The 23,363-nt window shown below is 43.1% G+C and overlaps 1 protein-coding gene across 3 annotated transcripts in view; it reads right to left on the bottom strand.

Moving 5' to 3' along the window:
- Positions 1-15,479, bottom strand: part of LOC115171202 (myocardin-related transcription factor B) — a 53,254-nt gene extending 37,775 nt beyond the window's left edge. For all 3 annotated transcript variants that reach the window (XM_029727789.1, XM_029727792.1, XM_029727791.1), the window contains exon 1: positions 15,189-15,479. The gene's annotated coding sequence lies outside the window, so the exon portion shown is untranslated. The remainder of the gene's footprint in view (positions 1-15,188) is intronic.
- Between the last annotated feature and the right edge of the window lie 7,884 nt (positions 15,480-23,363).

Genomic DNA, 23,363 nt, shown 5'->3' with positions numbered 1-23,363 from the left:
TCTGGGTGTATAGTGACTGGGTGTATTGATACACCATTCAAAGTGTACTAAATTCTTCACCATCCTCAAAGGGATATTCAATGTCTATTTCTTTTGTTTTACCCATCTACCAATAGTTGCCCTTCTTTGTCAGGCATTGGAAAACTTCCTTGGTCTTTGTGGTTGAATCTGTGTTTGAAATGCATTGCTCGATAGGGACCTTACAGATAATTGTATGTGTGGGGTACAGAGATGAGGTAGTCATTCAAAAATCAAAACTATTATTGCACACAGAGTGAGTCCATGCAACTTATTATGTGACTTGTTTGTACTCCTGAACTTATTTAGGCTTGCCATAACAAAGGGGTTGATTATTTATTGACTCAAGACATTTCAGATTTTTATCTTTAATGAGTTAGTAAACATTTCTAAAAACATAATTCTAATTTGACATTATGGGGTATTGTGTGTAGGCCAAGACACAAAATATAAATGTAATACACTTTAAATTCAGGCTGTAACTATATATACACTACATGACCAAAAGTATGTGGACACCTGCTCGTCGAACATCTCATTCCAAAGTCATGGGCATTAATATGGCGTTCGTCTCCCCTTTGCTGCTATAACAGCCTCCACTCATCTGGGAAGGCTTTCCACTAGATATTGTAACATTGCTGCGGGGACTTCCATTCAGCTACAAAAGCAATAGTGAGGTCAGGCACTGATGTTGGGTGATTAGGCCTGGCTCGCAGTCGGTTGTTCCAATTCATCCCAAAGGTGTTTGATGGGGTTGAGGTCAGGGCTCTGTGCAGGCCAGTCAAGTTCTTCCACGCCGATCTCGAGAAACCATTACTTTGTGCACGGGGGCATCGGCACGCTGAAACAGGAAAAGGCCTTCCCCAAATAGTTTGCACAAATTTGGAAGCACAGAATCATCTAGAATGTTATTGTATGCTGTAGCGTTAAGATTTCCCTTCACCGAAACTAAGTGGCCTACCCCGAACCATGAAAAACAGCCCCAGACCATTATTCCTCCTCCACCAAACTTCACAGTTGGCACTATGCATTGGGGCAGGTTGCGTTCTCCTGGTATCCACCAAACCTAGATTCGTCCGTTGGACTGCCAGATGGTGAAGAGTGATTCATCACTCCAGAGAGCGTGTTTCCACTGCTCCAGAGTCCAATGCCAGCAAGCTTTACAACACTCCAGCCGATGCTTGGCATTGCACATGGTGATCTTAGGCTTGTGTGTGGCTGCTCGGCCATGGAAATCCATTTCGTGAAGCTCCCGACAAACAGTTATTGTGCTGACATTGCTTCCAGAGGCAGTTTGGAGCTTGGTAGACGATTTTTATACGCTACGTGCTTCAGCACTTGGCAGCCCCATTCTGTGAGCTTGTGTGGCCTACCACTTCACGGCTGAGCCGTTGTTGCTCCTAGCTGATTCCACTGCACAATAACAGCACTTACAGTTGACCGGGGTAGCTCTGGAAGGGCTGAAATTTGACCAACTGACTTGTTGGAAAGGTGGCATCCTATGACGGTGCCACGTTGAAAGTCACTGAGCTTTTCAGTAAGGCCATCCTACTGCCAATGTTTGTCTATGGAGATTGCATGGCGGTGTGCTTAATTTTATACACATGTCAGGAATGGGTGTGGTTGAAATAGCCGAATCCACTAATTTGAAAGGGTGTCCAAGTACTTTTGTTTATATAGGGTATATATATATATATACAGTGGGGGAAAAAAGTATTTGATCCCCTGCTGATTTTGTACGTTTGCCCACTGACAAAGGAAGGATCAGTCTATAATTTTAATGATAGGTTTATTTGAACAGTGAGAGACAGAATAACAACACAAATATCCAGAAAAACGCATGTCAAAAATGTTATAAATTGATTTGCATTTTTAATGAGGGAAATAAGTATTTGACCCCCTCTCAATCAGAAAGATTTCTGGCTCCCAGGTGTCTTTTATACAGGTAACGAGCTGAGATTAGGAGCACACTCTTAAAGGGAGTGCTCCTAACCGCAGCTTGTTACCTGTAAAAAAAACACCTGTCCACAGAAGCAATCAATCAATCAGATTCCAAACTCTCCACCATGGCCAAGACCAAAGAGCTCTCCAAGGATGTCAGGGACAAGATTGTAGACCTACACAAGGCTGGAATGGGCTACAAGACCATCGCCAAGCAGCTTGGTGAGAAGGTGACAACAGTTGGTGTGATTATTCGCAAATGGAAGAAACACAAAAGAACTGTCAATATCCCTCGTCCTGGGGCTCCATGCAAGATCTCACCTCGTGGAGTTGCAATGATCATGAGAATGGTGAGGAATCAGCCCAGAACTACATGGGAGGATCTTGTCAATGATCTCAAGGCAGCTGGGACCATAGTCACCAAGAAAACAATTGGTAACACACTACACCGTGAAGGACTGAAATCCTGCAGCGCCCGCAAGGTCCCCCTGCTCAAGAATACATATACATGCCCGTCTGAAGTTTGCCAATAAACATCTGAATGACTCGGAGGACAACTGGTGAAAGTGTTGTGGTCAGATGAGACCAAAATGGAGCTCTTTGACATCAACTCAACTCGTCGTGTTTGGAGGACGAGGAATGCTGGGTGTTTTTCTGCTAAGGGGACAGGACAACTTCACCGCATCAAAGGGACGATGGATGGGGCCATGTACCGTCAAATCTTGGGTGAGAACCTCCTTCCCTCAGCCAGGACATTGAAAATGGGTCGTGGATGGGTATTCCAGCATGACAATGACCCAAAACACACGGCCAAGGCAACAAAGGAGTGGCTCAAGAAGAAGCACATTAAGGTCCTGGAGTGGCCTAGCCAGTCTCCAGACCTTAATCCCATAGAAAATCTGTGGAGGGAGCTAAAAGTTTTAGTTGCCAAACGTCAGCCTCGAAGCCTTAATGACTTGGAGAAGATCTGCAAAGAGGAGTGGGACAATATTCCTCCTGAGATGTGTGCAAACCTGGTGGCCAACTACAAGAAACGTCTGACTTCTGTGATTGCCAACAAGGGTTTTGCCACCAAGTACTAAGTCATGTTTTGCAGAGGGGTCAAATACTTATTTCCCTCATTAAAATGTAAATCATTTTATAACATTTTTGACATGCGTTTTTCTGGATTTTTTTGTTGTTATTCTGTCTCTCACTGTTCAAATAAACCTACTTTAGACTGATCATTTCTTTGTAAGTGGGCAAACGTACAAAATCAGCAGGGGATCAAATACTTTTTCCCCCCACTGTACATGTATGTATATATATATATATATATATATATATATATATATATTTCAAACATTTAAAAGTAGCAATGGAGACAAGATGCTAGAGTAAAACCCTTTTCAGAGTGAGGACAAAATTAAAATCTGTCTCTTGAAAGAAAGTTGTTTCTTAGCCCAAAGAGGCCATGGAGAGCAGAGACCCATCACCAGGGGCCTTAATGTGTTTGTGAGTGGACAGAGTGCTGCTGACCCTAAGTGTCCTTTGTGTAACACAATCACCAGCCTGCAATCCCGCTGACTCAGTGGGAAATGCTTCCAATTCCCTGCTCATCACTAGCACTCACTGCCCTTAGATTGACATGCTGTTCATGTTGCTGAAATTGATGCTGTGCCATGGAAATGTAATGCCGGGAATCAGGTCTAACTGCATAGGGAATCGGGAACATTTCACTGGAGGGTAGTATCTCATGAGGTGTGAACATGTTGTTCAAACAAATTCACTGGGACCGACATTCCACTCAACCCATATATAAATGAGGAACAAATGTTTGTCATGACTATCTGAATCATGTTCACACAGAAAACATGTCGCTCTTGTAGTATTCATATTACATTCAAGTCTGTTCGCATGGGCCCAGCAAAGTGCTGTATACACTTACGATTCCCCAGAAAAGATTAGGAATAACATTTATTCATTTGAATAAATGGTAACAATTACAGCGTCAGAACAATGTAACAGGCCTCCTGCCTGAATACGGACAGACAGCACAGTCGGGCTGAGAAAACACAACCCAGAACACCAGGGAACCACCATATCTGGCCTGCCCTCTCCCTGCGCTGTGCTGCCTCACTATGAATACTCAGAGATGGGCAGTATTTCTGTTACATGTATTTGAAAGTCCCAATTAAGTATTTTGTCATTTGAATTACACTGGGCTGAACTACACCAATGTATTTTGTAATTGTTTTTAAAATACGAAAAACTTTTCTTTATAATTTAAAAAAATTGAGATTCACATTTTCTGCCCCCCCTTTTACCCTGCATTGGAATCAGAAGTCTGATGGCACTATGGTGTGATAAGAACACCTGCTAAATGAACTAAATAGACACAGTGTACAAAACATTAAGAACACCTGCTCTTTCAATGACATAGCTTTAACCTGGATTCACCTGGTCAGTCTATGATCCCTTATTGACGTCCACTTCAATAAAATGCACTTCAATCAGTGTAGATGAAGGGGAGGAGACAGGTTAAAGAAGGATTTTTAAGCCTTGAGACGATTGAGACATGGATTGTGTGTGTGTGCCATTCAGAGGGTATTCCAAGATTGCGTAGCAGTCAGACATCTTTGTCCTTCGTCCTGTCGTGTCCCATGTATATATCTTTTTATATATTTTTCTTCGCATATCTTTTTATATTTTTCAAACCCCTTACTTCAAAATACTCCACTGCAACCTGCCTCACCCAATGTGGTGTGGACCTGCTTTTTCTCTAAAGTATTTTTCTCTACCTCTATTACTGGAATCTCCAACATAAGCTAGCCAGCTAACGGTCATCAGCTAACCGTTAGCTCGGAAAGCTCTCGCCAGTTTGTACAACGCGATTCAACCAGAGCATACCGGACGTATTTTTCTCTCCATATCCCCGGATTCCTACCGCAAGCTCTGAACCATCTCATCTTCCGACCTTCGCAGCTAACGTCCCCTGAATGCTAGCTGTCTAGAGCACAATGGACTGTTAGCTTACGAGGCCCATCGAATACATTCCGAAGCTACTAGCTAGCAGTCAGCTATCCTTTGCTAGCGGTCATCAGCTACCTTTATCACGGACAACTCTCGCCAGTCTGTATAGCGCGATTCAAACAAGAGCTAGTCGGACTTATTCTTCTCTATATCTCCGGATTCCTACCGCAAGCTCTGAACCTATTTTTATTTTTTTTTAAATAAAGGCAACACCAAAATAACACATCCTAGATCTGAATGAATGAAATAATCTTATTAAATACTTTTTTCTTTACATAGTTGAATGTGCTGACAACAAAATCACACAAAAATAATCAATGGAAATCCAATTTATCAACCCATGGAGGTCTGGATTTGGAGTCACACTCAAAATTAAAGTGGAAAAACACACTACAGGCTGATCCAACTTTGATGTAATGGCCTTAAAACAAGTCAAAATGAGGCTCAGTAGTGTGTGTGGCCTCCACGTGCCTGTATGACCTCCCTACACCGCCTGGGCATGCTTCTGATGAGGTGGCGGATGATCTCCTGAGGGATCTCCTCCCAGACCTGGACTAAAGCATCCGCCAACTCCTGGACAGTCTGTGGTGCAACGTGGCGTTGGTGGATGGAGCGAGACATGATGTCCCAGATGTGCTCAATTAGATTCAGGTCTGGGGAACGGGCGGGCCAGTCCATAGCATCAATGCCTTCCTCTTGCAGGAACTGCTGACACACTCCAGCCACATGAGGTCTAGCATTGTTTGCATTAGGAGGAACCCAGGGCCAACCGCACAAGCATATGGTCTCACAAGGGGTCTGAGGATCTCATCTCGGTACTTAATGGCAGTCAGGCTACCTCTGACGAGCACATGGAGGGCTGTGCGGCCCCCCAAAGAAATGCCACCCCACACCATGACTGACCCACCGCCAAACCGGTCATGCTGGAGGATGTTGCAGGCAGCAGAACGTTCTCCACGGCGTCTCCAGACTCTGTCACGTCTGTCACATGTGCTCAGTGTGAACCTGCTTCATCTGTGAAGAGCACAGGGCACCAGTGGCGAATTTGCCAATCTTGGTGTTCTCTGGCAAATGCCAAACGTCCTGCACGGTGTTGGGCTGTAAGCACAACCCCCACCTGTGGACGTCGGGCCCTCATACCACCCTCATGGAGTCTGTTTCTGACCGTTTGAGCAGACACATGCTCATTTGTGGCCTGCTGGAGATCATTTTGCAGGGCTCTGGCAGTGCTCCTCCTGCTCCTCCTTGCACAAAGGCGGAGGTAGCGGTCCTGCTGCTGGGTTGTTGCCCTCCTACAGCCTCCTCCACGTCTCCTGATGTACTGGCCTGTCTCCTGGTAGCGCCTCCATGCTCTGGACATTACGCTGACAGACACAGCAAACCTTCTTGCCACAGCTCGCATTGATGTGCCATCCTGGATGAGCTGCACTACCTGAGCCACTTGTGTGGTTTGTAGACTCCGTCTCATGCTACCACTAGAGTGAAAGCACCGCCAGCATTCAAAAGTGACCAAAACATCAGCCAGGATGCATGAGAAGTGGTCTGTGGTCACCACCTGCCGAACCACTCCTTTATTGGGGGTGTCTTGCTAATTGCCTATAATTTCCACCTGTTGTCTATTCCATTTGCACAACAGCATGTGAAATTTATTGTCAATCAGTGTTGCTTCCTAAGTGGACAGTTTGATTTCACAGAAGTGTGATTGACTTGGAGTTACATTGTGTTGTTTAAGTGTTCCCTTTATTTTTTTGAGCAGTGTATATATTTTATTTTTTTAATTTTCCACCTAGAATTATAGCAGCTAACGTCCCCTGAACGCACAGCCGCTAATCCGCGGCCTGCTAGCTTTCTAAAGCACATTGGACTGCTGGCTTAAGAGGCCCTTCGGACATATTTCTTTGGCCACTATACATATTTTGCCAATTGGCCTGGTTTACCACACGGAGCCCTGCTGATCCGTCCGCTGATGTAACTGCACGAGGAGGCCACAACAGACTTTCCCCTGTCGCGTCTCCCCTCTAAGGCCTTTCTGTTAGCCTGCTAGCCCGCCGCTAGCTGCCTGAAGCCACGCACTGGACTCTTGTGATCACCCGGCTACACATGCCTCTCCCTAACGTCACCATGCCTTGTCCATTGCTGTTTTGGTTTGTAACTATTGTTTTATTTCACTGTAGAGCCTCTAGCACTGCTCAAAACGCCTCGGCTAACAATTTAGTTCCACCTCCCACACATGCAGTGACATCACCTGGTTTAAATGCTATTTCTAGAGACAATATCTCTTTCATTATCACTATATGCACAGGTTTACCCCGACTGTATTCACATCCTACTATACCTTTGTCTGTACATTATGCCTTGAATATATTCTACCGTGCCCATAAATCTGCTCCTTTTACTCTCTGTTCTGAACGTGCTAGACGTCCAGTTCTGTTAGCCCTTAGCCGTACCCTTACCCTACTCCTCCTCTGTTCCTCTGGTGATGTAGAGGTTAATCCAGGCCCTGCAGTGTCTAGCTCCACTCCCATCCCCCAGGGTCTCTCATTTGTTGACTTCTGCAACAGTAAAAGCCTTAGTTTCATGCATGTTAACATTAGAAGCCTCCTCCCTAAGTTTGTTTTATTCACTGCCCTAGCACACTCCACCAATCCGGATGTACTAGCCGTGTCTGAATCCTTGCTTCGGAAGACCACCAAAAACCTGAAATTTCCATCCCTAACTATAACATTTTCCGACAAGATAGAACTGCCAAAGGGGGCGGTGTTGCAATCTACTGCAAAGATAACCTGCAGACTTCTGTCTTACTATCCAGGTCTGTACCCAAACAATTCAAGCTCCTACTTCTAAAAATGAACCTTTCCAGAAACAAGTCTCTCACCGTTGCCGCTTGCTATAGACCACCCTCTGCCCCCAGCTGTGCCCTCGACACCATATGTGATTTGATTGCCCCCCATCTATCTTCTGAGCTCGTGCTGGACATGCTTAACCTGTTGGGGATAGGGGGCAGTATTTGCACGGCCGGATAAAAAACGTACCCGATTTAATCTGGTTACTACTCCTGCCCAGTAACTAGAATATGCATATAATTATTGGCTTTGGATAGAAAACACCCTAAAGTTTCTAAAACTGTTTGAATGGTGTCTGTGAGTATAACAGAACTCATATGGCAGGCAAAAACCTGAGAAGATTCCTTACAGGAAGTGGCTTGTCTGACCATTCCTTGAGCTTCTTGACTCTGTTTATTGAAGACTGAGGATCTTTGCTGTAACGTGACACTTCCTACGGCTCCCATAGGCTCTCAGAAGGCGGGAAAAAGCTGAATGATGTAATTCCAGCCCCAGGCTGAAACACATTAGCGCTTTTGGCAAGTGCTCTATCAGAGGACAATGGGCTGAGGCGCGTGCACGAGTCGACCCCATGCTTTTATTTTCTTTCGTCTTTTAACCTAAACACAGATTCCCGGTCGGAATATTATCGCTTTTTTACGAGAAAAATTGCATAAAAATTTATTTTAAACAGCGGTTGACATGCTTCGAAGTACGGTAATGGAATATTTAGAATTTTTTTGTCACGAAATGCGTCGTGCTCGTCACCCTTCTTTACCATTCGGATAGTGTCTTGAACGCACAAACAAAACAGAGGATATTTGGATATAACTATGGATTATTTGGGACCAAACCAACATTTGTTATTGAAGTAGAAGTCCTGGGAGTGCATTCTGACGAAGATCACCAAAGGTAATAACATTTTTCTTATATTAAATCTGACTTTGGTGAGTGCTAAACTTGCTGGGTGTCTAAATAGCTAGCCCTGTGATGCCGGGCTATCTACTCAGAATATTGCAAAATGTGCTTTCACCGAAAAGCTATTTTAAAATCGGACATATCGAGTGCATAGAGGAGTTCTGTATCTATAATTCTTAAAATAATTGTTATGCTTTTTGTGAACGTTTATCGTGAGTAATTTAGTAAATTTTTTGTAAATTCACCGGAAGTTTGCGGGGGGTATGCTAGTTCTGAACAAAACATGCTAATCTAAAAAACTGGTTTTTGATATAAATATGAACTTGATTGAACAAAACATGCATGCATTGTATAACATAATGTCCTAGGTGTGTCATCTGATGAAGATCATCAAAGGTTAGTGCTGCATTTAGCTGTGGTTTGGGTTTTTGTGACATTATATGCTAGCTTGAAAAATGGGTGTCTGATTATTTCTGGCTGGGTACTCTGCTGACATAATCTAATGTTTTGCTTTCGTTGTAAAGCCTTTTTGAAATCGGACAGTGTGGTTAGATTAACGAGAGTCTTGTCTTTAAAATGGTGTAAAATAGTCATATGTTTGAGAAATTGAAGTAATAGCATTTCTAAGGTATTTGAATAACGCGCCACAGGATTCCACTGGCTGTTACGTAGGTGGGACGATTTCGTCCCGCCGACCCTAGAGAGGTTAGCACCCCGGCCATCCTACAATCTAAGTTTGATGCCCTTAACCTCACACAACTTATCAATGAACCTACCAGATATAACCCCAAATCCGTAAACACGGGCACCCTCATAGATATCATCCTAACTAACTCGCCCTCCAAATACACCTCTGCTGTTTTCAACCAAGATCTCAGCGATCACTGCCTCATTGCCTACATCCGTAATGGGTCTGCGATCAAACGACCACCCCTCATCACTGTCAAACACTCCCTAAAACACTTCTGCGAGCAGGCCTTTCTAATCGACCTGGCCGGGGTATCCTGGAATGACATCGACCTCATCCCGACAGTAAAGGATGCCTGGTTGTTCTTTAAAAGTGCCTTCCTCACCATCTTAAATAAGCATGCCCCATTCAAAAAATGTAGAACCAGGAATAGATATAGCCCTTGGTTCTCTCCAGACCTGTCTGCCCTTGACCAGCACAAAAACATCCTGTGGCGTTCTGCATTAGCATCGAATAGCCCCCGTGATATGCAACTTTTCAGGGAAGTTAGGAACCAATATACACAGGCAGTTAGGAAAGCTAAGGCTAGCTTTTTTAAACAGAAATTTGCATCCTGCAGTACAAACTCAAAAATGTTCTGGGACACTGTAAAGTCCATGGAGAATAAGAGCATCTCCTCCCAGCTACCCACTGCTCTGAGGCTAGGAAACACTGTTACAACAGATAAATCCACTATAATTGAGAATTTCAATAAGCATTTCTTTACGGCTGGCCATGCTTTCCACCTGGCTACCCCTACCCCGGTCAACTGCCCGGCACCCTCCACAGCAACCCGCCCAAGTCCCCACCATTTTTCCTTCACCCATATCCAGATAGCCGATGTTCTGAAAGAGCTGCAAAATCTGGACCCCTACAAATCAGCCGGGCTAGACAGTCTGGACCCTCTCTTTCTAAAATGATCTGCCGAAATTGTTGCAACCCTTATTACTAGCCTGTTCAACCTCTCTTTCGTATCGTCTGAGATTCCCAAAGAAAGCTGGTCATCCCCCTCTTCAAAGGGGGAGACACTCTAGACCCAAACTGCTACAGACCTATATCTATCCTACCCTGCATCTCTAAGGTCTTCGAAATCCAAGTTAACAAACAGATTACCGACCATTTTGAATCACACCGTACCTTCTCCGCTATGCAATCTGGTTTCAGAGTCGGTCATGGGTGCACCTCAGCCACGCTCAAGGTCCTTAACGATATCATAACTGCCATCGATAAGAGACATTACTATGCAGCTGTATTCATCGACCTGGCCAAGGCTTTCGACTCTGTCAATCACCACATTCTTATTGGCAGACTCAACAGCCTTGGTTTCTCAAATGATTGCCTCGCCTGGTTGACCAACTACTTCTCTCATAGAGTTCAGTGTGTCAAATCGGAGGGCCTGTTGTCCGGACCTCTGGCAGTCTCTATGGGGGTGCCACAGGGTTCAATTCTTGGGCCGACTCTCTTCTCTGTATACATCAATGATGTCGCTCTTGCTGCTGGGGATTCTCTGATCCACCTCTACGCAGACGACACCATTCTGTATACTTCTGGCCCTTCTTTGGACACTGTGTTAACTAACCTCCAGACGAACTTCAATGCCATCCAACTCTCCTTCCGTGGCCTCCAACTGCTCTTAAACGCAAATAAAACTAAATGCATGCTATTCAACCGATTATTGCCCGCACCTGCCCGCCCATCCAGCATCACTACTTAGAATACGTGGATAACTACAAATACCTGGGTGTCTGGCTAGACTGTAAACTCACCTTCCAGACTCATATTAAGCATCTCCAATCCAAAATTAAATCTAGAATCGGCTTCCTATTTCGCAACAAAGCATCCTTCACTCATGCTGCCAAACATACCCTCGTAAAACTGACCATCCTACCAATCCTCGACTTCGGCGATGTCATCTATAAAATAGCCTCCAACACTCTACTCAACAAACTGGATGCAGTCTATCACAGTGCCATCCGTTTTGTCACCAAAGCACAATACACTACACACCATTGAGACCTATACGCTCTCGTTGGCTGGCCCTCACTTAATACTCGTCGCCAAACCCACTGGCTACAGGTTATCTACAAGTCTCTGCTAGGTAAAGTCCCGCCTTATCTCAGCTCGCTGGTCACCATAGCAGCACCCACTCGAAGCACGCGCTCCAGCAGGTATATCTCACTGGTCACCCCCAAAGCCAATTCCTCCTTTGGTCGCCTTTCCTTCCAGTTCTCTGCTGCCAATGACTGGAATGAACTGAAAAAATCTCTGAAGCTGGAGATGCCCATCTCCCTCACTAGCTTTAAGCACCAACTGTCAGAGCAGCTCACAGATCACTGCACCTGTTCATAGCCCATCTGTATACAGCCCATCTATCTACCTCATCCCCATACTGTATTTATTTATTTATTTATTTTGCTCCTTTTGTACCCCAGTATCTCTACTTGGAAACGGAAAAAAAAAGAATGAAATGTATGTATTCCCAACTGTAAGTCGCTCTGGATAAGTCTGCTAAGTGACTAAAATGTTTAAAAAAATGTAAATGTACTTGCACATCCATATTTTGCACATCTACCATTACAGTATTTAATTGCCATATTGTAATTACTTTGCCACCATGCCCTATTTATTGCCTTAATTCCCTTATTTTACCTAATTTGCACTCACTGTATATAGACTTTTTGTTTTCTTTTTTTGTACTGTATTATTGACTATGTTTTGTTCATTCCATGTGTAACTCTGTGTTGTATGTGTCTAACTGCTATGCTTTATCTTGGCCAGGTCGCAGTTGAAAATGAGAACTTGTTCTCAACTAGCCTACCTGGTTAAATAAAGGTGAAATAAAAATGTAAAAAAAGAGGGTGAATGGGCAAGACAAAAGGTTTAAGTGCTTTTGGACGGGGGAAGGGTAGTAGCTGCCAGGTGTGAGTGTCAGTGTGTCAAGAACTGCAACCCTGCTGGATTTTTCATGCTCAACAGTTTCCCGTGTGTATCAAGAATGTATCAAGAACCACCACCCAAAGGACATTCAGCCAACTTGACACAACTGTGGGAAGCATTGGAGTCAATATGGGCCAGCAACCCTTTGAAATGCTTTCCTCACCTTGTAGAGTCCATGCCCTGACAAATTGAGGCTGTTCTGCAGACAAAAGGGGGCGCAACTCAATATTTGGAATGTTTTAGGTCCTAAGCTCTAAGTTCCTCAATGTAACACATCGCTAAGGATCTATCATGGTCCAAACACACCAACACAGTTGTGAAGAGGGCACGACAGGTGGCTGAAAATATTTGGCATGGGACTTCAGATCCTCAAAAGGTTCTACAGCTGCACAATCGAGAGCATCTTGACTGGCTGCATCACCGCTTGGTATGGCAACTGCTTGGCATCTGACCGCAAGTCACTACAGAGGGTAGTGCGTATCACCCAGTACATCACTGGGGTCAAGCTCCCTGCCATCCAGGAACTCTATACAGTGGTTCTTCCTTTAAAAGTTGTGGCATACTTCAGCACAGCTTGCAGGATGCCGCATAATTCTATGACACGTTATTTAAGTGTCATCCACTGTTGCCAGAATGACACAATTTACCACAATATGCCACCATCTACCACAAACGGTAACAGCATAAGCTCAAAACTTTTAAAGGAAGAACCACTGTACCAGGTGTCAGAAGAAGGCCCAAAGAATTGTCAAAGTCTCCAGTCACCCAAGCCACAGACTGTTCTCTCTGCTCCGGCACAGCAAGCGGTACCAATGCACCGAGTCTAGGTCCAAAAGGCTTCTTAACAGCTTCTACCCCAAAGCCATAAGACTCCTGAACAGCTAATCAAATGGCTACCCAGACCCCTCTTTTACGCTGCTGCTAATCTCTGTTTATTATCTATGCATAGTCACTTTAACTCTACCTACATGTACATATTACCTCAATTACTTACATTGACTCTGTACCCCCTGTATATAGCCTCGCTATTGTTATTTTACTGCTGCTGTTTAATTATTTGTTACTTTTTTTCTTAAAACTTAAAAGCATTGTTGGTTAAGGGCTTCTAAGTAAGCATTTCACTGTATTCGGTGCATGTGACAAATACAATTTGATTTGATTTTTATCTTATCTTTTGGACCCTCGATGAAAACCTAACTTCTCACCAGCCCTGCAAAAATACTGCAACATGAACTACTGAATGAGTGTGAGAACATTGATGCTGTCCAGGCTAGCTGCTTCAATAAACAGACTTTAAATATACAACTTTGCCCTTTTGTAGACCCTTGTAAAACTGTAATGTAAACATGCTTCTTCCATTAGTTGCAATGGGCCCATTTCAATGGACCGTGCCAGATACACCAACATTGACAGAAAACGGTAGCAAAGAAAAAAAGGAGTGTGCAATTTTCCAGGTGGTCTGCCATTCAAGAGTTTGTAATTGATTTTACAATTTACGTTGTATACATCTGCATCTGTTGCAACAGAGATTAAATAAATGATGAAAGGAAGTTTATGATGTAGACAGTCATGTAACATACATGTATTCCATCTCTCTCAAATTCAACATGAAATGCAGAACACACAGCACCTCTCTGGCAAAAACGTCTCTCTCTCTCTCTCTCTCTCGCTCTCTCTCTCTCTCTCTCTCTCTATCTCTCTCTCTCTATCTCTCTCTCCCTCTCCTCTGCATTCATTGGCTGTCATCTCCCCAGAGCTGATTGACTTCCTGCCTCCACTTTGGAAAACAGTTAAGTTCCCCTGATTACAACCGTTTCCTTCCTTCCTCCATCCCTCACAGTGCTGCTGGCTCAGATGGATACATTATTTACTCAGGCCCTACATCCATGTGCATCATACAGTGGTGAAAGGGTGCTGGGAGAGCAATCTGGCTCAATCTAGAAACTGTTTTCCCTTGAGAGACGCCTTCTGGTTACATGGGTTTGTTTGGTGAGTGGGATTTCAAAACGAATGAAGTCCGAAAAGACTTCAAATATATGTTGTGTTTGTTGACAGTGTTAAGTGGCATATAAACTCCCCTAGTTCAGTAAAAAGCTAAGGGATGGGGCTGGAGAAATGTAACCTCTCTCAAATTTATAGACATAGCTATGGACTCAAGGACTGACCATCCATGATATCAAAATAATAGTTTTAACCATGTTTGTTTACATTTTCTTTGTTTACAAATGTTGGAGTAAAACAAGCTTATATTTTGGGTTCTGATGGGGTATGAAATTAACAAGTTGCATTAACAAGTTTTATTCTTCTAGAATCAATGGGTACATATAATTCATTTATAAGTCAAAAATGGATGTAGCGACTGCTGATTGCGACTTTTAACATTTAAAAGAGTTCCTCACATAAGAACACTACATCTAATCGAATCTAGCTCAAATCACCCCACTATGAGCTGTATTTAATTGGTGACAAATGCACGTGTGGGGCTATTGCCAAGTAGATAATCAATATTTCAAAATGTCAGGTGTGTTAGGTTAACTAATAAATTATCTGAAAAGTTGCATGGTATTGTGGTCACGCATATTAGTTTTTCTACATAAAATCAACATACAAAACCTGCCATTATCGTGAGAATAGCCTGTCAAGATATGTCATTGTGTTTTTGCCAAATCAAGCCTCGCGACATTGTATCCACTGTTCATCACTTATTATTGCACTGTTACAATGCATCGCCAAAGCAACCGGTGGCAGTGGTGCATTTTGCCATGAAAAACAGTGACAGTACAATTATTGAAACATTGACATGCAAATCTTACCGATTTTCCTTGGAGTTCGCTGGTATTTGTCTCGAAGGAACGGAATAGTCGCTTGTTTGAGATAATTAATAAAGAAATATCTATTTGTTTTTCTTCGGTGAAAGTGAAATTGTTGGTCTTGGAAAAAGATGGCTGCTCCTCGGCTGGAGTCGATGATGTAATCTGAATTTTAACCCTTTGATGTGTTCAATAGAAGTGTTTAATCCTGTTTCATCTCATTCTGAATTCAATAAACCCCTCATAATTGTTTTAAAATCACTACATCATTTGTAAATGTTTGATATACAGTCAGGTCCATAATTATTGGCACCCTTGATAAAGATGAGCAAAAAATACTGTATAAAATAAATAATACAAATACTGAACGATATTGTATGCTCCAAAAAAATGGGAAATAAAAAGAAGTACTAATACAATTGCTCAGAAAAAGTGATTTTGTTATGCAAGTATTAAAAACAGTCGAAAAAGATTTTTGGCACCCCTGGATTCAATAAGCAGAAAATAACCCCATATCTCCTTTAAAATATGGTGGTGGATAATTGATGTTATGGGTTATTTTGCTTCCACTGGTCCTGGCTGGGGCAATGCTAAGGTCATCGGTATCATGAACTTTACCCAGTACCAGGACGTTTTTAGCCAAAGACCTGGTTGCCTCTGGCAGGAGGCTGAAACTTGGCCGCAAGTGGATCTTCCAGCAACACAGTAACCACAAGCGCACATCACATTCCACAAAGAAATGGTTAATTGGTCACAAAATCAACATTTTGCAATGCCCATCTCAGTCTCCGGATTTGAACCCCATTGAAAACCTGTGGTTTGAATTGAAGAGGGCAGTCCATAAGAGCAGATGAAGGATAACAAGGATCTAGAAATATGCTGTATGGAGGAATAGTCTAAGATCCCTCTCAATGTGTTCTCCAATCTCATAAAACATTTTAGAAAAAAGGCTCATTGTCGTTATCCTCACAAGGTGAGGTATTGAAAGATATTGAAAACAGTAGGTGCCAATAATTTTGACACCTATCTTTGAGATTTTTTTTTTAACTTGTTAAATGTATTAAAGATCGGTGATACTATCAAGAGCAGTGTCCGGGTTTCTTATTTTTTCTCATCTTATTCAACTGTTACTATGCACCTGCAAAAAAGATAGCTCAGATGTGCGAGTGACTTTTGAGCAATTGTATTAACATAAATAATACAATATAATTTTTCCCTTTTTTTAGCATACAATATATCTCAGCATTTGTCAGTGGTGTAAAGTACTTAAGTAAAAATACTTGAAAGTACTACTTAAGTAGTTTTTTGGGGTATCTGTACTTTGGGGTATCTGTAAATGCTGTACTTTTACTCCATACATTTTCCCTGACACCCAAAAGTACTCATTACATTTTGAAATGCTTAGCAGGAAAATAAAATGGTCTAATTCACACGCTTATTAAAAGAACATCCCTGGTCATCCCTACAGCCTCTGATCTGGCGGACTCACTAAACACATGCTTTGTTTGTAAATTATGTCTGAGTGTTGGAGTGTGCCCCTGGCTATCTGTAAATAAATAAAAACAAGAAATGTATGCCTTCTGGTTTCCTTAATATAAGGAATTTGAAATTATTTATACTTTTACTTTTACTTTTGATACTTAAGTATATTTTATCAATTACATTTTACTTGAGACATTTTCTATTTTCTACTTTTACCCAAGTATGACAATTAGGTACTTTTTCCACCTCTGGTATTTGTATTATTTATTTTATACAGTCTTTTTTGCTCATATTTATCAAGGCTGACAATACTTTTTAAACCTGCCTAGAAGGCCAGCATCCCGGAGTCGCCTCTTCGCTATTGACGTTGAGACTGGTGTTTTGTGGGTACTATTTAATGAAGATGCGAGTTGAGGACTTGAGGGGTCTGTTAATCAAACTAGAGACTCTAATGTATTTGTCGTCTTGCTGAATTGTGCACCGGGGCCTCCCACTCCTCTTTCTATTCTGGTTAGAGCCATTTGCGCTTTTCTGTGAAGGGAGTAGTACACAGCGTTGTTCCAGATCTTCAGTTTCTTGTCAATTTCTGGCATGGAATAGCCTTCATTTCTCAGAACAAGAATAGAATGATGAGTTTCAGAAGAAAGGTCTTCGTTTCTGGCCATTTGGAGCCTGTAACCGAACCCACAATGATCAATTAACCTTTAAAATGATAAACTTGGATTAGCTAACACCAAGTGCCATTGGAACACAGGAGTGATGGTTGCTGATAATGGGCCTTTGTACGCCTATGTAGATATTCCATAAAGAATCAGCCATTTCCAGTTCCAATAGTAATTTAGAACATTAACAATGTCTACACTGTACTTCTGATCAATTTGATGTTATTATAATGGTCAAAAAAATAGCTTTCTTTCAAAAACTCGGACATTTCAAGGTGACCCCAAACTTTTGAACTGAACGGTAGTGTATGTGAATTGATATCAGAACACAGAATTTGAACAGACAATACATTTTTATTTGCCAGATTTATCCGTTTTTAATTGAGAGGCAGCTCCTGTTTCCAGTTTGGCACAGCCTTTATCTTATGTGCAATGTAATTCTTATAAAATACTAATCCAATAGCTCCCATTAATTAATAGTATGAAAACAACAATTTTTGATCAAATAACTAGAATAAATCAGTATTTGATCCACTATTTATTAATGACAATATTGTTGCATCACTTATTTCAGAGGATGACGCCCCACTCAGAAGTTTAGAGGCCATCAAATACTAAAATGTTCTTTAGACTATACTGCCATCTAGTGTGAGTTACCAGGTTGCTAATGCAAAAATACTCCTGGAATATGGCATGGTGCTCAGAGCATGATGGGGAAAGGACTGTATGTATGACACACCGTATCATGAATTTGGTACCTTAAGACTGTGTTAGTTCACTGTGCTAAAGCCCAGACATAAGGTGGAGCTAATACAAAAGTCCAGGTCTCAGGCACAGTCACTCATCACTCGAGTGGTGTTCAACGAACCATCACCTCTACATAGAACATGACTTTGGATATACACTACCATTCAAAAGTTTGGGGTCACTTAGAAATGTCCTTGTTTTTGAAAGAAAAGCAACATTTTTGTCCATTAAAATAACATCAAATTGATCAGAAATACAGTGTAGACATTGTTGTAAATGACTATTGTAGCTGGAAATGGCAGATTTTTTATGGAATATCTACATAGGCGTACAGAGGCCCATTATCAGCAACCATCACTCCTGTGTTCCAATGGCATGTTGTGTTAGCTAATCCAAGTTTATCATTTTAAAGGTTAATTGAAGGTTAATTAAAGGTTAAATAGAAAAACCTTTTGCAATTATGTTAGCACAGCTGAAAACTGTTGTACTGATTAAAGAAGCAATAAAACTGGCCTTCTTTAGACTAGTTGAGTATCTGGAGCATCAGCATTTGTGGGTTCGGTTACAAGCTCAACATGGCCAGAAACAAAGACCTTTCTTCTGAAACTCGTCATTCTATTCTTGTTCTCAGAAATGAAGGCTATTCCATGCAAGAAATTGCCAAGAAACTGAAGATCTTGTAGTACGCTGTGTACTACTCTCTTCACAGAAGAGCGCAACTGGATCTAACCACAATAGAAAGAGGAGTGGGAGGCTCCGGTGCACAACTGAGCAAGAGGAAAAGTACATTAGAGTGTCTAGTTTGAGAAACAGACGGCTCACAAGTCCTCAACTGGCAGCTTAATTAAATAGTACCCGCAAAACACCAGTCTCAACGTCAACAGTGAAGAGGCGACTCCGAGATGCTGGCCTTCTAGGCAGAGTTGCAAAGAAAAAGCCATATCTCAGACTGGCCAATAAAAATAAAAGATTAAGATGGGCAAAAGAACACAGACACTGGACAGAGGAACTCTGCCTAGAAGGCCAGCATCCCGGAGTCGCCTCTTCACTGTTGAAGTTGAGACTGGTGTTTTGCGGGTTCTATTTAATGAAGCTGCCAGTTGACTTGTGAGGCGTCTGTTTCTCAAACTAGAGACTCTAATGTACTTGTCCTCTTGGTCAGTTGTGCACAGGGGCCTCCCACTCCTCTTTCTATTCTGGTTAGAGTCAGTTTACGGTCTTCTGTGAAGGGAGTAGTACACAGTGTTGTACCAGATCTTCAGTTTCTTGGCAATTTCTGGCATGGAATAGCCTTCATTTCTCAGAACAAGAATAGACTGACGAGTTTTCGAGGAAAGTTTTTTCTTTCTGGCCATTTGGAGCCTGTAATCGAACCCACAAATGCTGATGCTCCAGATACTCAACTAGTCTAAAGAAGGCCAGTTTTATTGCTTCTTTAATCAGTACAACAGTTTTCAGCTGTGCTAACAAAATTACAAAAGGGTTTTCTAATGATCAATTAGCCTTTTAAAATGATCAACTTGGACTAGCTAACACAACGTGCCATTGGAACACAGGAGTGATGGTTGCTGATAATGGGCCTTTGTACGCCTATGTAGATATTCCATAAACAATCTGCCGTTTCCAGCTACAATAGTTATTTACAACATTAACAATGTCTACACTGTATTTCTGATCAATTTGATGTTATTTTAATGCACACAAAATGAGCTTTTCTTTCAAAAACAACTACATTTCTAAGTGACCCCAAACTTTTGAACGGTAGTGTATATTTCTAGAGCAATCAAAGATGAGATTCCACTCGCTATACACCATTTAATTCCAGTGACAAATGTAAAAGACATAGTGCTTGTAGATTGCGTATAGTGTGGAGTGTATGTGCTGTTCATATTCATCTTGGAGAGATAGCGGTTGATTCTTTTCTCCTCAGACACGAGAACACACATGATCGCATGCTGTGGTATGAGTCATGAGAGGAGTTGCTCTCGTCTTCCCATGTCTTTGTTCCCTGTGCCACTGCTATTCCTATGCTACTGCTGGAACCTGACTGACACGTGTCCTGCAAAACAAAGCCCACACTTTTGTCAGTGTGGTGTGAGTCTTAATCATCAGCCCCAAAAATAGCAGGAGCCAATGGGGGGGCCCGGGGTGGAGGAGGCTGCCCCTCACTGAGGGACCAAATGCCAACCCTATCACTAGTAGGAGGAGTGGTTATGTGTGAAGTGACTCATCTCTGTGTTCTGTCTTTTCCAGCCCTGCAGCCTTTCATTCCCTCGCTGATACAGATGGAGTGAGAAAAACTGGGAGGCAAAGGAGGAACCATAGAGTGGGACTGTGTGTGACACTACAGGAGCCTAGAAGGTGTAGGGACCGTCATCAGAGCCCTGGTGGGTGGACAAGTGGAGCCTGCTGTTATCAAGACTACACTTGGTGTTGTGTCATTAACAGTAGCTTACATAGGATGGAGACATCATTTAGTTGATGTAAACTCAGATGGTAATGTGCCACTATGTATATGCTTTGTGCTCGCTGGTGTTGCATGAGATGTCATGCAGGACATTTTTCTAGAAGTGATTTGCAGAATCAGAAGAAAACAACACATTGTCATTTTGGGATTTATTTTCACTAAGTCACAAGGGGGCAGTATAGTATTCCTAAAGAGACGACTATGGATTTATTTGACGTCTACATTTTATCTGGGACACCGCAAAGTTATTAGTTTTGATGTTGTGACATTAAATCACCTGAACAGAATGATTACTTAAAAATGCCTTGTCAATTCACATGTTGTTTGTTCTCTCTGTCTTAAAAATTCTGGCATTTATGCGGACAGAGGAGTGAGTCGATTATGGTCTGTGTTGTTATTCTTTGGTATTTTTGGTATTATTATTTAGACACAATCAGTAGCCTACAAAATACATCCCCAGCTCTGACTCAGTGTCGCTCCTACAATCAAGATGAAGTTTCACAAAGATGGAATGTCACCTTCCTTGAGTACACACAGTGTCGCAGGCTGCAGCTGAGCTCCTGACGCCATACCTGCCCCCAGAATATGTTACCATAACAGACAGTCACACCTCAGTGCCCAGCAAAGTGACTCAAAGGCAACTAAGTCCTCAGCACACAAACCACATGGCTCACGGATGATGCTCACTGTTATGTGGAAATGTGTCGTGACTCGTAGCCGAAATGCCCCTGACTACATTACTTGCATTTATAAGTCGAAAAGGCATCCCAAACTCGTGTTTATTAGCATGGTAAAGAGGACTAATGCTTTCAGGAAGGACATCAACTACTGTACAGTAAGAATCTCTGGTAACATAAATCCTGTAAAATAGCCATTGGCAGATGCGAAACACTGATCCATGTCAGTCTCGAGACTGTCTCGTATCAACATATGGTAACAATATTCAGTCGTGGTAGAAAAGATAAGGAAACTGAAATATTCTGAGGCTTCGTCAAATACTGGGGGTGCAAGCCAAGTCTAAACATCTGAAACGCATTTCAATTAAGTTGAGTAATAATCAATAAATTAGGAAAAGGTCTCAACAAATGAAGGAAGCTAATGGAGAAAACAAAAAAGCCCTAGTTACCGTGATTGCATTAAAGTCCACTGTGATTGTGATGAACAATGCAATTTCAGATAAATTCACAAAAAATAGTAATGTAGTTACTAGTAAGTGACTCAGCAAGTGTATTCAAATCAAATGTCAAACCCATTATGGAGGAATTGTAGAGGTGCAGGAGTAGAGGCTGTGTCACTTCCTGACCATAGAAAGATGTTATTTTCTAGGGTAGAGTAGGTCAGGGCGTGACAGGGTTTTTCTCTCTCTATGTTTTCTTATTTCTATGTTCATATTCTAGTTTTGTATTTCTATGTTGGTTTTGTTTGGGATGATCTCCAGTTAGAGGCATCTGGTCCTCGTTGTCTCTAATCGGAGATCATTCTTAAGTAGGGTTTTTTTCCACCTGGGTTTGTGGGAGATTGTATCTTTGAGTCAGTGCTGCGTCACGGTTTGTTGTTTTTGTCATGCAGTTTATTTATGTATTGCATAGTTTCACAGTGTAAATAAAATGTGGAACGACACACACGCTGCATTTTGGTCCGCTCCTCCTTTCGACAACCGTGACAGAATCTCCCACCACCAAAGGACCAAGCAGCGTGGTCAGCAGGACAAATGGACTTGGGAGGAGATATTGGACGGGAAAGGACCCTGGAGGCAGGCTGGGGGGTATTGTCGTCCTAAGGAGGAAATTGAGGCAGTGAAAGTGGAGCGGCGATATTACGAGGCACTATACCAACCACGAGGCAAGTGCAAAAGGCAGCCCCAAAATGTTTGGGGGAAGGGGCACACGGGGAGATTGGCAGAGTCAGGTTGGAGACCTGAGCCAACTCCCCGTGCTTACCGTGGGGAGCGAATGATGAAGCAAGCACCGTGTTATGTGGTGATGCGCACTGTGTCGCCAGGTCGCATTCACAGGCCGGTGCAATCTGTGCCCATGCCCCGCATTTGCCGAGCTAGGTTGAGCATCCAACCAGAATAGGTTGTGCCAGCTCTACGCTCGAGATCTCCAGTGCGCCTCCAAGGCCCAGTATATCCTGTGCCTGCCCCACGTACCTGGCCTCCAGTGAGTCTATTCAGCCTGGTACGCCCTGTACCTGCTCCTCGCACTTGCCCTGAGGTGCGTGTTACCAGTCTGGCGCCACCTGTGCCAGCCCCATGCATCAGGCCTCCAGTGCGCCTGCACAGTCCGGGGTGTCCTGTTCCTGCTCCCTGCACTCGCCCTGAGGTGCATGTTACTAGTCTGGCACCACCTGTGCCAACCCCACGCATCAGGCTTCCAGTGCGCCTGCCCAGTCCGGGGTGTCCTGTTCCTACTCCCCGCACTCGTCCTGAGGGGCGTGTTACTAGTCTGGTGCCACCTGTGCCAGCCCCACGCATCAGGCCTCCAGTGCGCATTCCCAGTCTAGAGCTTCCGGCGACAGTTCCCAGTCTAGAGCTTCCGGCGACAGTTCCCAGTCTAGAGCTTCTGGAGACAGTTCCCAGTCTAGAGCTTCCGGCTACAGTTCCCAGTCTTGAGCTTCCGGCGACAGTTCCCAGTCTTGAGCTTCCGGCGACAGTTCCCAGTCCGGAGCTTCCGGCGACAGTTCCCAGTCCGGAACCTCCTGAGACGTTTTACAGTCCGGAACCTCCTGAGACGGCCCGCAGTCCGGAACCTCCTGAGACGGCCCGCAGTCCGGAACCTCCTGAGACGGCCCGCAGTCCGGAACCTCCTGAGACGGCCC

The sequence above is a fragment of the Salmo trutta genome, chromosome 32 (assembly GCF_901001165.1).
Source record: "Salmo trutta chromosome 32, fSalTru1.1, whole genome shotgun sequence".
NCBI lineage: Eukaryota > Metazoa > Chordata > Actinopteri > Salmoniformes > Salmonidae > Salmo > Salmo trutta.
The sequence above is the reverse complement of the archived record's forward strand: the minus strand, read 5'-3'. Positions and strand labels throughout refer to the sequence as shown.